Below are 8520 nucleotides of genomic sequence, written 5' to 3'. Positions count from 1 at the left end.
CCCTAAATTTTTTTTTATTTCAACAAAACTTATTCATTTACGTAATGTTAGTCGAGCTAGCTGTATGTGCTAGCTATCTGCATGTTCAATGATGACGCTCCTAATAAATTACAAAGCACATTTAAAAGTTTACAAATTGGCAGAGAAGAGTGCGAATACAAAATTGACAGCAAGAGATACTGCTCTTTTGCATGGCTAGTGGACTTACGGCTGTTCTTTCTTCAATGACGTCCTTTTTTCAGTCTCATAACTCGTTTCTTCAAAGTGAGAATACTATTATTCAGTAGGTACGTGCATATTAGTTTGGTTAAATTGTAAAGAAAACTCTTTCCCGAAAAGCTCTTCCATAATCACTCTACACACGAGAAACAATTTGCAAGTATAAATGTTAAAAAACATTTTTTTTGTTATTATGCTTAGATCTTTAACAGGTACATTTAAAATAGTAAGCAAAACGTTAGTAAAATAAAAATCAATGAACTAATTACTTTGACGAAGGTTTATAGCAATGCAACCATGAATGTTCGACTTTCTTCATGCCTCTATTTGCAACTCGCACAGTTACTCTATTACAAAGAGTTTATAAGTGTCTGATAGAGTCGTAAAAAAAGATTATGGCAGTGAAATTGCTCCGTATGACAACATTACACACATATTAAACACAAGAATGGGTTTCAAAACGAAAAACTGAACCTGGAAACAAACTAAGGACTTCTTTCTATGCATTTTAAGTACATTGTTATTTCTTAAACCCATGTTAATGCCGCAATAATTAATCAGACGCTGAATTTAGCACCTGCATGTGGAAGTCAACAGTCATCGCCCAACGGCTGAAATTTAGCAAATTCGAGTTATTTTCATCCAGATGTGTATCAGATCTACTCGAATAGTTCAGACAAATTCAAAATTGGTCCAATGGTTGCTGAGAATCGTTGCTGAATTTTGCGCGTCACGCGCAAAATTCAGGCATCGGGCCGATGACTTCCACATTCAAGCCACATTCAGCTCCCACATTCAGCGTGTGATTGCGGTGTCTGATGAATCTTTAGCTGTAGTTGCGAAAAAATCCACTACGTTGCGCTGCTAAAATCCGACTCCGAAATCAGTGATTATTTAAATATCACAATAGATATTTTAAATTCTAAAACTCATAAGTTCTAGCAGCATACGTCTGGAATCCTTAGAAACAAACGCGAGCTTTGAAGGTTGAATAATAAAAGCTATAACTTGATCCCAGTTTCTCTCACCGGATATCTGTAAGTGCGAGAGAGACACCTCACGGTACAGGGTACAGGTACTCTAGCTCACGGTGGGAGAGAGATATCTGCAACTGCTGAGAGCGATCAATCGCGATTGGTTGCATTAAGGTCATCATGCTTAACCCTACTTTTTTCTGGGATGAAGTTTCAGAGCTTCAGAAATTACTTTTCACGTCGTTTTTAGTGTCAATAGGAAGAAGAATGTTATGGCTAGAACTTATAACTCTTCGATTTAAACAGAAATTCCTTTAACTTTCATAAAAGCTCAAGGACTCACGTGGAGCTGTATGGATTCTAATAGCGTGGACCAAAAAATCAAAACACAGCGGTGGCGCCCCCTCCGCGGAGAAATTTCTTACTTCACGGAGCTGTAGATAAACCTTAAAATGAGTCCCTTCTTGATCCTGTCTGATTAATAAAGCGTAGGTACTATGATACTGATGCGGATATGCGTTACTTATCAGAAAATTTTTATATTACCATTTCGTCATGAGGTTTTTTTAAGGTTTTGGCAATGCCTCATTTTAATAGATTCTATTGGGGTTAAGTCAACTGAATGGCAGATCTCCACGCATCTAGATTAGAAGTAGCGGAAAATTCACCAGCATTTAAATTTTGGTTGTTAGTCTCTATGCCGTAATTTAGTCTATGTTAAAGCTCCAATCCGAAAATCGTTAAAACGCCAATGAAGTATTAACAACTAGTTTTGACTGAATGCGTTTGCAGAAAATTGACGTCAACTTACATTTTGGGGTTTTACGGCTAATTTCAGCCAGAACTAGTTTCAACAATGAAGCATCGGTAAAACCCGAAAGTTGAATGAATCTACACCGACTTTTGCCAAAATGTTAATCGCAAGCCAGAAACTGACGATTCATCAGTATGCGCGCTGGCAACGGAGTAAGGTAGGTACCTAGAGGGGGGACCTAGAGTCCCGGACTTAGATTTCTGAGGGAGATAATAGCTCACCTGTTATCACTGATTATTTATTTCAGGAACATAACTCAGTCAGTAGTCTACGTTCAAGTTGTGCCTTGTAACGTTTCGCCGCATAAACACGTCTTTGTAAGACTCCTTGTGCTCTGTTTTTACTGTGAGAAATCGGCGAACGTAAATGCGCGAAAGAAGTGGTTTAATTGTTCTTGCAAAAAATGACCGCGTTTTTCGAAAAGGAGAAAGTGTCCCACTTTACTTTTTTACCGAGCGCAAAATATTCCGGACCTATATTGTGTCCTAACTGAAGCCAAGGAAACCGTTAGGGAAAGCAGTGCACGGTATCGGCGGCGGTTGAAAAGATTATTGATATTAATCCAAAATGTATAGGAGATCAGAATTTGATGTTTTAGGAGAACTATTCATAAATGCCGATGAAGTCAACGAGGAGAAAAAAGTAACCCTGCAAACAGCTGCAATCTTTACTGCAGAGGGCTGTTTGCAAGGATTTATCAGGTGCCAATATAAAAAAAGTTGCTCCACAAATTGGTGCCAGTGCGAGAAAAATGGGTTTTATGTAACTCAAAGTGCCATGACAGCTCCTCCTGTTGTAATAAATAAATACTTTCGTTCAATTATGTACTTAAAACGCGGGGACGTTAAATACACCATGGATATATATATGGAACACACCCCCTAAATACTTCAATATTAACGTATCTGATTCTCGTTATTAATTATTTGTGCGTGAAGCGGGGGCGCTGTACAGCCACTAAATAGGTACTCGAGTTTTAACTTCACTCTTTTCGGCATTTAATTGCTGCACATTACAAGTGGCCATCGCATCATCTCCACTCGAGAGTTACTTTCTAGAGAGAGTTGAGACAACGCGACACAAATCAGATGTTTGCTGTAATCATTGATCAATCCATTCCTGAATTCCTGCCTCCGTTCCAATTCTCATTTCATTTTTTCCTTGCCGTGCCTCCTATTCCCCGGTCCATTTCAGTTTATAATCTTTGCAATTGGTTCTGTAATCTTTATTCCCGTTTGTGACAGTGTGAATAAGGCCTAAAATACGGGAACCGATCAGAAATGGATTTGCATTGTCTTTACTCTCAGTATGATAGGGACTCCACTCCAATCCAGCTATTCCCAATAATCTACATGGTCGTAAAGGTCAGATTTGCACTTCAAAACTTCTTTCAAGGTTTTCTACTTCCACGTTCGGGTTTTCACTGGTGACGCTAGATTGGAACTAGTTTTTACTACCTACCCTCTTTGACTAAATGTGTTTTTACCGTTACTTCGCATTTTAACGGGTTTCGTGTTTGGACTCCAACATCTGCAGCAAGTATGCTAATAACTGTATCCTGAAGTGTAGGTAATTTATTTTTTTAAATTGGGATAGGTACTTCTGCATTATACGTATTTTGTGTGTACGAGATAGCTTTGTAGAATACCCACTGTAGTTTTAAGTTAGCAACTCAAGTTAAAACTTGAAGCCGTGGATATCTCACGTGTGTGCCATATATAAATAAAGAAGATATGCATAAGTAGTCTGAAACTAAAAATCTTCGAATCGAGAGGCTGAGGCATTCAGACACCACTCGTCCCCCTTTTTATATGGGTATTTCGTATTTTTAAAAAAAGGGTTTGTGAGAAAAATTAGTTAGCAAAACAAAACAAAAACTTGAGTGACTTAATGACTTGCTGAAAACGTCGACTTCATTGAGTAATGACATTTTTCATTTAGACAGAATAGTTTAATTCCATGGATCCATAACTTTTAGATTAAAACAGAGAAATGCCTGGTTTAATATAAATTGCCACTAAAAATTTATATGCGTAAATAATATTTATCCTTGACCAATGTTCAGCGGTATCAATTTGAAAAAAATCATGGGAGATGGGGAGGAAATCAAACAGCGTTTATAAGGATGAAACTCTTTGTGAAAGTCATGGTGTACCTACATTGATCAGCTAGATGTTATGATCCTCATTATTCTTAAGATTTTTCCGTAGTTTTTCAATATTATAATCTCAGCTCGTAATAATTTTACGATTTACTAGAGCCACAGTTTAACTTCTTTGATAGTCAGGGAGAAATACGATTTGACCCGGAACAAATTGCTTAACAAACTTTTCCTATGTAAACGTCATCAGTAGGTTCTCCTGAACAACATACCAAAAGTTTACCACGGTCCGACCCCGGAACACCCCCCAAAATGCCTAAATTTCAAAATGGCGGCCATAATAAGGCCTCTGGGATTTCGGTTTTTAAAAATGCGCATATAGTGTTTTGTGAGGTATCAATCCCTATGTAACTTTGGTCGTAAAATTCAGATATGAGGTCAAAAAAGTCCCCCAGTCAAAGGGGGTGCCCCAAATCCAAGATGGCGGCCAATTTTGAAAGGCAGGAGGGTGAATTTTTAAAATGCGCATAAAGGTTCATGTGAGGTATCATTCCCTATGTAATTTTGGTCGTAGGTTTCATTTATGGAGTCATAAATGTCCTCCGGTCAAAGAAGGTGCTCCAAATTTCAAGATGGCAACTAAATTTGAAAGGCAGGAGGGTGGATTTTTGAAATGTTTACGTGACATGGCAAGTTAGGTATCATTTATTATGTAATTTTGATCGTAGATTTCATTTATGAAGTCATGAGAGCCCCCTTGTCAAAGAGGGTGCCCCAAATTCACGATGGCGGCCAAATTTGAAAGCAGGAAGGTGAGCCAAAAAAACAACAATCACGTTAGAAGGCAGGCTGGCTATCAAATTCTACATATTTTTAGCCAAGGAGTCTGAATGAAATTTGAAAAATTAATTTTACACAAAAATGAGGCGTGACATGCATGATGGTGACCATCATGACTGTCCAGGGTATGAAAAGATGTGAACAGGAGCACCCAAGAGTTATTTTTGTTAATCTTGAAGCACATACATTCCCAATGAAGATAAGGATATTAAACGTGACCTACAAACTCTAGTCAATATGGGCGAAAATCTGAATCAGCACAGTCATTCAGCAGTGATTCATAGTCTGAGACAGGATTGTCAGGATCTTCTTCCTGGGGTGTCGCCGCGTTTATGAAGTCTTCTTAATTTATACGTAAGTCTGTGCAGCATAAGTTAATTTTCTGAAATTTTCACTTTCATACCGCATGGTGTACCACACCTTTTTTTTTACCATTATACCGAATAATCTCACGCAGCGATTTCGGACTGGAGGCAAGTTGCTTGTAATAGGAGAAATTTTGTCGACATTTTTATCAAAGCATTCCCATTGACGAGGATTCAGATCGGCTCGTTCTATCCAGCTTTCTCTGTTCGTTTAAAGCTTTGCTTAGGTTTCAAGAACCTTTCAGCATTTTTGCATAGATAAAGATCCGATATAAGCGTACCGAATATAGTTATGCTTTTCCGATTCTGTGCATGTGAGTGGTTAAATCGCAGCAAAAGCCAAAACGTATGGAACAGAAGCTGCTTACATAAACTTAGATCGATTCTGTGACGGTTTTAAGGGATGTTGTGAGCAATCGTCTTGGACTTTCCGCAATTAATATCACATCTTAAGTGCAAAGAAAAATTGATGTTCTCGGATCTATTTTTTTTTAAAAAAAAAACGAATAGGTTCGAATCGTTTCCGTTCACAATAATTGTGTCAGTTTTCTTATGTACAAGGTGCACCACCCTCTTTGACGATATCAAGAGCTGTATCTTATTTCACATGCACGACCTTACAACTGGTGGATTCGAGGCGTGTGCCGATGATTTGAATAAGTTTACTTTTAGTGACTGAATTTGTCAAAATTTACCTCATTTTTACCAACAAAAGATGGATTTGGTGAGAAATTGACTATAGGCGCGTATCTGAATTTTTGGCTTCTTTAAAGGCGAGTGGAGTCTTTCATAAATGGTCCATTCCCGCGGCACCCGTCAAATACTGCCATGGCTTCAGATTACTTAGAAAAAAGAATTTAGCGTAGAACTGTGCAATGATTTGAATTTATGAATCCAAATAAAATAGGTTTGCCCTCTTTGCTATGGCCCTCGGTGGAGTGAAGACCCACCATCTAAAACGTACTGAACTTTTACTTCATTATCCCGGTACTTACAGCAGGTATTTTAGATTTTTTATCCTCTGTGTCTAAGGCATCTGAACTCGAATTCTGAGTTAATGTGGACTAATCAGCGAGACACCTTACCTACCATTTATGATTTCTCGACTATGATTGTCACCATCATGCATGTCACGCCTCATTTTTGTGTAAAATTAATTTTTCAAATTTCATTCAGACTCCTTGACTAAAAATACGTAGAATTTGATAGCCAACCTGCCTTCTAACGTGATTGTTGTTTTTTTGGCTCACCTTCCTGCTTTCAAATTTGGTCGCCATCGTGGATTTGGGGCACCCTCTTTGACAGGGGGGGCTCTCATGACTTCATAAATGAAATCTACGATCAAAATCCCATCCCACCTATAATAGTTACCCGACCTATGTCAGCAATTCTTTCGTTCACGATAACTATCGTTAGCTTTACGTTAGCTTCTTCAAATTTTGCAATTTTGTCCATTTTGGTCTTATGAAGAACTGTATAAATTTTCGGTTAAATCGCATTTACCGTTTACTTGTAAACGGTAATTAACGTAAGTGTCCTACTTACGCTGTTTTTCACTAAACTGTTTTTATGAAAGTTCCATTTCTTGGTTTCCTTGGTAACCTTTGTTTGCTATCAGCTGATGTTTTATTTCAACTTATTTTTTTCTTTTTTTTCATTTTTTTTCTTTCTTTTTTTAATAAATCATTGCTAGGTTAGTTCTAATTTTTTTGCCAGCATTTATTCTACCTACCCCCCCCCCCCACCCACAGCTAATTTTTCTAGCTCCATCACCCTCTCCCAACAACTCATCGATTTTATCATTTCTATCGATTTTATCATTTTTTTTGTATGGCATGTCTTGCTCCCTGGACGACTGTAACAACTGACGACTGAAGGACGACTGTAACAACTACCGGGGGCTCTCAGTGACCGGGACAATAAGCAAAGTGTACGGGAAGATACTGAAAGCGAAGATCGAGGACGAATGGCGGGATCACGAAGCAGAGGAGCAGGCTGGTTTTAGAGCTGGCAGGTCTACGATAGATCACCTCTTTGTTATTGTCCAGGTCATTGAGAAGAAAATGGCCGTAGCTCAGGAACTGCATTTAATTTTTGTGGATCTCCAGAAGGCGTATGACAGCGTGCCGTTGGTGAAACTTTGGGAGGCCTTGGAAAAATCGAATTTTAACGGGGGGTTGATTGACGCTGTTAAGCGATTTTATAAAGGGAGTTTTACCAAAGTTAAGTGCCATGGGGGGTTGTCAGCGGGATTTTATGTGACTAATAAGGGTTTAAAACAGGGATGTTGCTTGTCGCCAACATTATTTAAAATTTATCTCGAGTGCGTGCTAAAAGAATGGAAAAAGAAATGCTCTGGTATGGGTGTCCCCTTGGGTGATCTCGAAACTCTGTTTACTCTGTGCTTTGCTGATGACCAGGTGGTGGTTGCTCAAGATCAAGATGACGCGGAATACATGATGCGCAAGCTAGTAGAAGAGTATCGGAAGTGGGGTCTGGAAGTCAGCATATCCAAATCTGAGAAGATGACTTTTGGCGGTGATCAGCAAAGCATTGAGTTGGAGGATGGGCAGCAGATCAAAGGCTGCGAGCACTTTAAGTACTTGGGAGTGCGGTTGACCCAGGATGGAAGGACGGATCAAGCTATCAGGGAAAGGAACACCTTAGCAAGGAAGGCTATAGCGATGTTAAATGGAATCCTCTGGGATCAGCGGATTTCCAAAGATAACAAGAGGAGGATATACAACGCTGTAGTCAAAAGTATATTAACATACGGATGTGAAGTTTGGCAGCTGAAGAAATGGACACAGGATATGCTAAGAGCAACGGAGATGGATTTCTGGAGAAGGTCAGCAGGAGTTTCTAGGAGAGATCGGGTCCGTAATGATAGAGTGCGTCAGATAATGGAAGTCGAAAATGACATCGTGTTCGACGTCATGACCAAACAACTTGTTTGGTATGGTCATGTCAATAGGATGACGGAAGAGAGGCTGCCAAAAAAGATGCTTGATTGGGTTCCTCCTGGGAGGAGACGTAGGGGACGCCCAGTGAGAGGTTGGCGACAGGGGGTGTTAAATGAGATAAGAGATTGTCAACTCCCTGATGACCTGTGGGAAGACCGAGCTTTGTGGCGATTAGGCGTCGCACAGCGCCAAAGAGCGCTATAAAAGCGACTCATATATATATATGTCTTGCTCCCCTACTACC

Source organism: Bemisia tabaci, chromosome 1 (genome assembly GCF_918797505.1).
Source record: "Bemisia tabaci chromosome 1, PGI_BMITA_v3".
NCBI classification, from domain to species: domain Eukaryota; kingdom Metazoa; phylum Arthropoda; class Insecta; order Hemiptera; family Aleyrodidae; genus Bemisia; species Bemisia tabaci.
The sequence above is the reverse complement of the archived record's forward strand: the minus strand, read 5'-3'. Positions refer to the sequence as shown.